Below are 9,794 nucleotides of genomic sequence, written 5' to 3'. Positions count from 1 at the left end.
TCTACTTATCTCTCTCTCTCTCTCTCTCTCTCTCTCTCTCTCTCTCTCTCTACCGTGACCTCCTTTGACCCTATGAAACGGGCATGTATCGCATACGTAATGTTCCGACGGGCGTTCGTCTTCGCTTTTGGACTGCACTTCTGATCTTCCTGAAATACATCTCGGCACCAACGCGTCGGATGAATTAGACGAAATTACTTGGTGGGCTCCATCTCGAAGAAATTACGAAAATATAAGTGGTTGCTCATTAGGTAAATCAATATGAGAAAAGTAAAATATAAAATTAAAACATTAGCTCTTTTTAAGGATTAAAAAAAAAAAAAAAAAAAAAAAAAAAAAAAAAACAACAATCATTGCACGTACTTATATAGCGTTTACAACTATTTCTTATATAATTGCTTTTGCATAATTACATTGAATTATGCTTAATATTTTGAATGGAGTTTTATTTTATTCTATAGAGTGAATTTTAATATCATTTGGATTTTTCATAGAAACTTCATAATATGAATGATAACGATCAAAATAACTAGCACCAATATAATATAATACAGAATTAAAATAAATAAAAGATTGTAACTGTTTTAGTTAATAAGTAATATGAAAGACTGTTTAAAAATGTGTTGTAAGAAAAATTTTTTAGAAAGGACAGGAGAAAATAGAAAATTTCGGCACACGATGAAAAAGCATTAGGTACAAGTATTGTATAATAGAATAAATACTCATATTTAATATAAATTTAATAAATTGATTAATAATATAAAATATTGGAAAATAATTATAAAATATATGCTGTCAATATCATAAAATAGAAAGAAAATGTTAAGAAGGGTATGGTAATGGTGATAAGAAAAAACAGAAGAACCAAGAATGAAAGAGTGAAAGACCCTTTTAAAGGGTCTTGAAGCCACGAACCATAGAAATGATGTTTAAAGGGTAAAGTTTATGTCGTCGATAAATTCTCGCGAAGCTTTAGCCGAACGTTTTCGGAAGAGTAACAAAAAGAAAAAAAAAGAAACTTGAAAGTTACTTGAAAGAATAAAGAAAGGCTCAGAAATTTTGGAAATCAAAGTATATCAATGAATAGGCGGTTATTATTATCCATCGTCGTCAACGATTTGCTAACGCAAAAGTTGTTTCTATAGATCATTGTAAATTTATATATAATTTTTGGGGGGGGGGGCGGAGGAGGAAGAATATAAAACACATAGAAGTTTAAGAGAAAATTTGTTTGTTAAAGATTATTTATCATTATCATTATCATTCATTATGGATTATTATAGTCTTGTTAATATGTTACAATATATTTGAGTATAATAAAGTAATTTATTGTTTAAGTAATTTTGCAATAATTGGAATTAATTGAGACTCGTTACGTACATTATCTCGTTTCATACATTGTTTATGTTGAAATTCGTAGATTTTTCTATTGATATGACATTACGATTTTTCAACTTTTGATAATTATAATTGTAATTGTTTAATTCCAATTAAATTACATTCAAAGGATGTGCCATTAATAAGCATATTGAATGAATTTAAATAGAAATAAAAGTAAAATACCGAAGAGAAGTCATTACAATAATATTTTATTTCATTATATAATATAATTAGAATCATATGTGTACATATGCGTTGCACACACATGTCAATATGATACATTAATGTACATGCTTGCTTTCGTCCGCGTTAAAAATATTTAATCGGAATATGTAAATTATGCTTTTAAATAATTATATTTTCAAAAGGAAACATTTAATGAAATGAGGAATGCTCATAAATAACAAATAATATTTTAAATCAAATTTTTCAAACGCGCGCGTGCGCACGCGCGCACACACACACACACACATGTATATATATATGTATATATATATGTATATATATATATGTGTGTGTGTGTGTGTGTGTGTGTATAAAAATTATGTTTTATGCCTAAAAAACTTAGGTTTTATGCAGATGTAGAAATAAATTGCCGAGCTAAGAATTGTATAGCTGAGCTTGCAAAATTAATAAAATAGTTTCAGGTAGTTATTTGATTTGTATATTGGATGATGTAATCTGCATGAGAATCATTAATGCAAATCTATCTGAATGTTGGGTGTATATATTTTCATGTACTATTCTATCATTGTTGTATTAGTTGTTATTTTTCTTTTTACCTTTGTTTCCAAATAATATTACATTGATTTTTAAGCGAGTTCATACTACTCCGTTGATTTGTGGTATTTTTAGATCAGACATGAACAGAATTTGTTGCAAAATAGAAAATAGTAGCTTTTGAAAATATTTGAAAGAATTGAAATATTATAAATTGTAAACATATTTCGTTTCTGTACGAGCATTTCTAGGTTTTTTTTTTTTTTCTAAATAGGAAGAAAATCATTTTTACCGAAGGTAATAATGCAATTGTAAATGGGTAATGAAATTTCCTAACGGTATATTTATAAATAGCACTATTATTAAATTATTACAATAAATTTTTCAACAAAATTTATGGAGAACATATATTTTTTTAAAAAGATTGGAAGCCGTTCTTACGGCCTAATTAATTGTATAATTGTAACATATATTGATTATTCATATTCTATATTATTCCGTTCATATATATATATATATATATATCCTCATAATAATTCGATTAAGGTAAGCTTGTATTAAGAACCCAGTGTTTTTATTTATTAATTTACGGTAATATTCTCATCTACAAATAAAATATTCCTCATTGATTAAATGACTGCTTGCTCTTGAGTCGAAAATTGAAGATAAACGAAGATAAGTAAATAAAAACTTATATAGGTTTAGTCACTCTCTTTATAGTGTCGTTCCCTTTGACAGGAAATCTTTAAAGTAGGCTTAAAAGTTCATGCAAAAGGAATATATAGATCCTGTTTTCTCTCTTTTATCCGACAGCGAAAACTTTCTTGTCTCATACTTGTATGACTGTCTATAAGTATTTCAAAAATTCGGTAAAAAATGTTCACCTTCTTGTAGTCTTGTAGTCGCAATTTTTATTTAGAATCTTCTCTTTTTTTTTTGCAAAGATACACGTAGAAAGCTCTAAACTTTAAAATGAAAAAAAGTTAATTCAATCATTAAAGTTAAGAGTTTTGGCAGTAGTGTTGCTCTCATTTTTTTTAGAAAGCAATTTAACTTTCAATACTTTGTAGTTTGATTAAAATAATTTATATTAAAATAAAAGTGATAAGCTGCAATACTGGTAATTGGCAAGGAGAAAAAAAATTAATAATTTCTTCAACATGATATATATATATATATATATATATATATATATATGTATATCGACTGAAATATTTAATTTTCTATGTCGTTTTCATTTCTAGAGATACTTACAATCCTGTAATTCCCAGGGACAATGTAATTTGTTCTCTCGCATTGTCTAAACGAAAGCTATATTTATACGAAATTTATGTAAATACATTTTTGTATTTTATTCATTATTAACGAAAGATTATTAGAGCTTGTTAGAGCTAGTTAGTCTTCCAAAGAACGTTCGATGGAAAGTAAAAAACAAACAAACAAACAAGAACAACAACAAAATATGAGAAAAACATGAAAAAGAAAAAAAAATGAAAAAGTGTTATAGTAGAGAAGAAACGAGCGTAAAGCACTAGAGCTAAAAATGATAAAAAATTGGCACGTGAAGTATGGGGAAGGAGTCAAGGCAGAAATTTTGCTTTGGACGCGCGAATGTATGTATGGTGAACTACCAGTTTTCATCCCCCCCTCCCCCCTACACCGTTGAACCAACTCGTAAATCACACTTGATAATGGCGTATTCTGTATAAAGTGGGCGCTCCGGAAAACGATTTCCATGATATTCTCCTGCTACTTTACAGTCCATCACGTACTTTTTGCCTACTTCGACTTCATTTTTTGAAAAAACATTTTGGTTGTCAATTACATTTGTTATTATGTATGCACATTTTTCATAAAACGCGAGAATTAATGAGTCTCGCTATTAAAGTTGATAAAATGTTTTGAAAATTTCTAAATAAAATTGTATAATAAAAGCTGCTCTAAAAGTTATAAAAAATCTTGATAATAAACGCATTTTGTTGGATACTTCTTACGAAATTTCCTACAAATTCGAAATAAAATTTTTTTCTATTAAAGTTGCTCTCTTGATCGAAGCTGGGATTCGTTAAAATTAAATCAAGATTTTATTTACGAATATCGTACCTCTTGCGAGAGCTTGATTTAAGAACAAAATTAGTATAATAATTTATAAGAGCGTATCGATAATGGTATTATTAGAGATAAAACAGTGTTAATGTAAAATGATAAATATAAAAATGAAATATAATACTTTAAATAGATAATTATGTATTTTCATAATATTTTTCCTAATTTGTCGTTTATAAGTTAAAGATATTAATTTTTGCTCTATTAATTTTTTTCTTTTATTTGCATTTTATCCAAAAGTTTGTCTATCTTTATTAACCATTGATATTATCAGTCAGAAAGTAATTTGTAAAATTAAAATTCTTTGACAAAAATGACGGTAAAGTAGGCTGCATTAATCAATGCGTTACCTGACAATTTTTTTTTATTTTTTATATAATTTTAGTTGTATTTTCTTGTTTTGTCCTTTGCTTACTTTTTTTTTTGTTTTTGTTACCTTGAGCCGGTCGAACGCGTACAATGAACCTCTAAAGAAATAGATTGAGCGAAAAAAGCAATTCGTCATCACAAAGTGTTGGCAATGTTATCAAGTGAGCAGCTCTTTTCGTTTATAGAAACTTTGACCAAAAAAATTAATTCAAAGATCTTGTGACCGAAAAACTTATTATCCATAATAAGATTAAATAATTGATTTTGAAAATTACACCTTAATATTATTATAATGTGTATTTAAATGAAATTGCCAATATGAAAATGATTACACAATTGATGAGCAAACAATTATTATTTATTTTTGCACTTGTATAATAATTTTGCTTAAATGTAGTAGAAAAGTAATAATCGCGCCTTTAAAATATGGATATATTTTAATTTTAATTTATTCAACTGTGTTTTTCCGACTCTTACGAGTTTATAATTGCCGTATTTTTAAAAGCTAATATATTTTATTTATATGATTAATAGTATTAACAGTGTATGCGTTATTTTAATAAAATCTGCGAAGCTGCAACCAATTATCGTGGCATTGTGTAACATTGGAAAGATTTCAACAAATGTTATATATATATATATATATATATATATATATGCTAGTTTAGCACTTGAAACCCTTTCCACGAACTCAATGTGTTTATTCAACTTGAACTTTAATTAAACCGAGATGCTAATGTCAGTGTCTCTTATGGGAGTGCCGAGAGGAAACGGAAGATCCATTTCCTTTACTCGCACTTTTCTCTCGCTTCAATATTTTTCCAGGCCCTTTTTCCAATTCGTAGATCAGACTCTCGAAGCTCGCATATACGATGATTCGTTGCTCGGTATTTTTTTTCTTTTTCATCTATATCAATTGTTTACAATAAATCTAATTTCAATGGGATTGTATATTATGAATTTTGTATTTATTTATACTGTGGACATAGTATAAATTATTGGAAAAATGATAAACTTATGAGCATGAAAAGTAATTACATATATAAGAAGAAGAAAAAAAGGAGAGAATTTCTAAAATGATAGATTACATTATAATTATCGATCAAGCAGGAGTAATAAAGTACAAGAATTTAATTGTCATAAGAAAATAAATAAGATTAATTAATGAAAATAAATATTTTATTCAGGCTAGAATCGACCGAAGCAAGAAATTAAATTTACATTACGAACAAGTAATTTATTTCAACTTTTAATCGCATTATTAATATTAACGATAATAATTGCTAACGTATTTTGTAACATTTCATAGAGAATATCGGCAGCGAGAGCACAAGTTTTGCTTGCAGCGTTCAACAATAATTTAGATTTTTATAGAATTTGAATGAACGGCGGCGAGGTCAGGGATTCAATTGCGTAACGGGATACGCCATCTTTCCCAACAAGCGCGTCCTTAATCCTTTCAAGAATTTCTTAACATTGTTGTTTCCTTTTAACATAGTTCCTGCGATGTATTCGTGATAAGGGTTTATAATGGGATATACCTGGCGAAATCAAAGAAGAAAGAGCGAAGGAGATTCAACGTAGAATAAATAAATATGTGTGCAGCGCACGTACGCACTAGGCGTATGTAATCCACAATTACGTGCGTTTTCCGTGGTTGTACATTCGCATGGTCGCCGTTAATAAGGAAGCATTTCTGGTTTTAAGCGGCTTAAGTGACTCACCCACACCACCTGCACTCCTAAGGACGCCCTCCAATTCCCCTTTGTAGTGCGTCTTTTATTCGACGCTGACGTCTCTTCGCCGCATATTATCGAATCGTGCCTCTTTTGAATATTCCCTCACCCCTTTGTTATCTTTCTCGTAATTAGCTTTCAGAGGTGATTGTCGTAGGTGGAGGGGCTTGGGAGGGGGGGGGGAGGTAGGAGGAGCCGATGAGTGCTTACATTATGAGAATCACGAGTCAGTTGGCGAGGCGACGATAAGTTTGCTGGTGATTTTGTTAATGATCGTTTAACATTTTAACAATTTATTTCTCGCGACAAGGAGAACGTTATAGATATTATTGGATTATTGCAGCATTGTCACGGACGTAGGGATCGAGTGAAATTTAAATTCACAACAATTCCAAATTCCGAAAGCGATTGTAGATTATTGATGGATCGTAAGTAACGATTGCACAAAAGTGCTAAGCTTACACATTTAGGCCTGAAATTTTTCTCACATAGACGGCTTCCTTAACAAGACTTCTCACGGTTTCGTCCTTGCGCAAATCCTTTTTCATTCATCTTTTTATCAATTTTCATCCTATAGCTTGGCACGTGTTTAGACTCGACGGAAAAGAGTAATCTCCCAAACATAATAAACTACTTTGTAAATAAAAGTGTCAAGCGGATTCTTAGATTCTTATTTGACTTATACATTATTGATATAAAAAGTTGGAGGAGTGAAAAGTTTTTCCTCAACGTCTTGTAAGAACGAAACTTTGTCCATTACCCCGCTAATACTGGATTTATAGTTTATAATTGATTTCAAGTAGGCAATCAATAAGATTTTAATTACAAGCTTTACAATCTACGACGTTTGATGCTCCAACTACAATTGGATTTGTAAAGTAACGATTATTTCGTTGTAAATATGTACGTTAATGCATAAGGAAGCCGTTGAATTTTCATTAAATGTTATTACAGCTAATGGGGCTCGCTGTAATATCGGACCAATTTCAACTATTTAAAGTTAAGTCGTTATTTGTGGCAATTCATATCTGTCGAGTACAACACGATAGATACGATCGATCGTACTTTTATCGTCAATCGAAGATTTCAATATCCTAATGTGCCTATGAATGTATCTTTTGTATTGGAAAAAAGAAGAAGCCCGAACGCTGTAAAATAAACATTATGTAATACATCCTCGGGAAACCTATAGATGTGGTCAAATCGGTAGGCTATACGAGCCCCGAACGAGCCATTTATTTCCAATACCCAAATAATAAATAAAAGGTCGCCTACTCCGTACGTCTCAAACATATCCAAACATAAAGCTACTCGTAGCCCTAGGATGCGTCGGTTGACCGAACTGAACTCGTCTTCTACTGTTACTACTACTACCCCTCCCCCCACCTGGGAATCCCCCGATCGCCCGATCGCGCCCAGCCAGATCGACCCCGCGCGCGCGCACCGCTAAGCCGCTTTCTCCTTCTCCTCCACCTCTCGTCCCTCCTTCACCAAAGCGCCAATTAAATCACGATTGCCAGGACGAATTTTTATGAATTGCCGGGCATTGTAGAGGGGAAAAATGCTAGAACGAATGCTACGTCGTCGTCGAAATGAAAATTAAGGTGCGACGAATCGCTCTTTAAATACAACCCGGGAGAGGCGCACAAAGCTCGCTCCGCGGTTCAAAGTCCGACTCTCGTCCTGTGTCCCGGCTCGCCCAGAATTCCCAGCTCCTCGTTTTCCGGCTTTCGTGGACCCTCGAGCCGCTCGCCCAGGCCATTCACGAAACCTGCTCTCGACATTTTTCAGGCCCTTCCCCCTTCCGAGAAAAGCCTCTCGAGCCGACCCACGGCTGGCTGGCTGGCGGGCTGCACGCACGATCAAGGCGGCGGACACGTGACACTCATCCTCGAGCGCTCCCTTTGTCCCCGATCGGTTAGTCTTAACGCCGGTGCGTATCGCCGTAGCTCTCCACCGAAGACAAGCACCGTGTCTCTCCAACTGCCTACCGTTCGTCATTATCTATGTTCGTCGATTCTAACGCGGGTAGCCCCTCGCACCCGATCCAGTCGCGTATACTGCGTTCGTGTTACCCGTCGCGCCCACTCGTTCCTTTATTATCTCATTCGATTAGCTGGTGAGGCTGTTGAGGAGGCAAACGGACGGACTCGCCTACACGTTCTCCAGCGTCGCGTGGCGGCTCGATCGATCGGTAGGGATTGGATCGGGCCTGGGTGGTCACGACACTCGGTAAAACGCGGCTACGTCAAAGTGCGCGCGGTACCACCAAACGACAAATGTCGAATCAGCCTTTTTGTTTTTACAATGCGAATGCTAGCAATTTGTGCACGCTCGGTCGGTTCCTCTTTCCCCGTAGCGCCCGAATTCGCCGTAAGCGCGCTCACGTGGAGCGGTCCGAGAGATCACCGGCGACGGGGTCCGGGCACTTTACCTGCGCTGCGGCTGCACGGGCGCGGCGCGACGTTTCCCAAGCCAGGAAGATGGAAAATCGCCGTGGCAAGCGGAACGAGGCGGGAGGGGAACAAGCCGGTTAGTGTAAAGCCTCTGAGGTACGTGGGTGCCCAGCGGGAGCGTATATTGGAGACTTAGGTAGCCGGGGTGAGCGAATTGGGCTAGGGCAACCAACACCCAAGAGCCCCAACGCCAGCAGGCATTTTCAAACAAATAATCTTTATCTCGATTACCGGGGCCCGGATCTTTATGCTCCGTAACGAAGAATCAACGCTAACTTTCCTTCTTATCTCGTATCTGACGGTTTTCGACCCTAGAATCTCTCTTGGCCTCCACGTTCTTAAGGCACTCCACCATAATTGATAATTTGGGCATTTAAATAGCCGTAGGGCCGGGACAATAAGACGTATACTATCGCGAGTCTTCCAATCTTACGTGACGTCCACGTGTCCTTTCATTCATAAATGCTGGTGCTCGCGGTGCGTTAACGCATAGTAATGTCTGGACTAATGGAAAATGAAAGAATGATCGTGATGACAGATTAACGCGATGTACGATTAACGGATGACGGATACTTGTAGCGTACTTATGATTTTGTGATCTATTAGGTACGCTAGGCCGTCGGCGAATGTCATTTGTTATTGTTGTTGTACTTGGTTATATCATTGCCACTGCGGAAATAGCGAGCTTCCAACCCAGGGTTAGAGATTGGCCATCGGTGTATTTAGCAAAGTGTGATTTATTGAAAATTTTCTTGACTATGAGCCTGCCGCAACATCACATATTACAACATAACACATTACAACTCTTCTATACAGAATTCCTCTTTATGACTATCTTAAATTTCCCGTAAATTGTTGCTTTTTATTAGCAGTGACCCGAAAAAATCACGCATGGGTGTGAAGAAGCATAGGCCGTTCGTGCATCCCTGACCAGCAATGAAATTAAATTCGTTAGTTGGCCGGGCGATTAGGTGGGGTGGATTGAGACTTGGGCGATTGGGATGATTGGGGGAAATGGGGGGGGGGG

Source organism: Ceratosolen solmsi, unplaced genomic scaffold (assembly GCF_000503995.2).
Source record: "Ceratosolen solmsi marchali unplaced genomic scaffold, CerSol_1.0 scaffold28, whole genome shotgun sequence".
Taxonomy (NCBI): Eukaryota; Metazoa; Arthropoda; class Insecta; order Hymenoptera; family Agaonidae; genus Ceratosolen; species Ceratosolen solmsi.
This window is presented reverse-complemented; position numbering follows the sequence as displayed.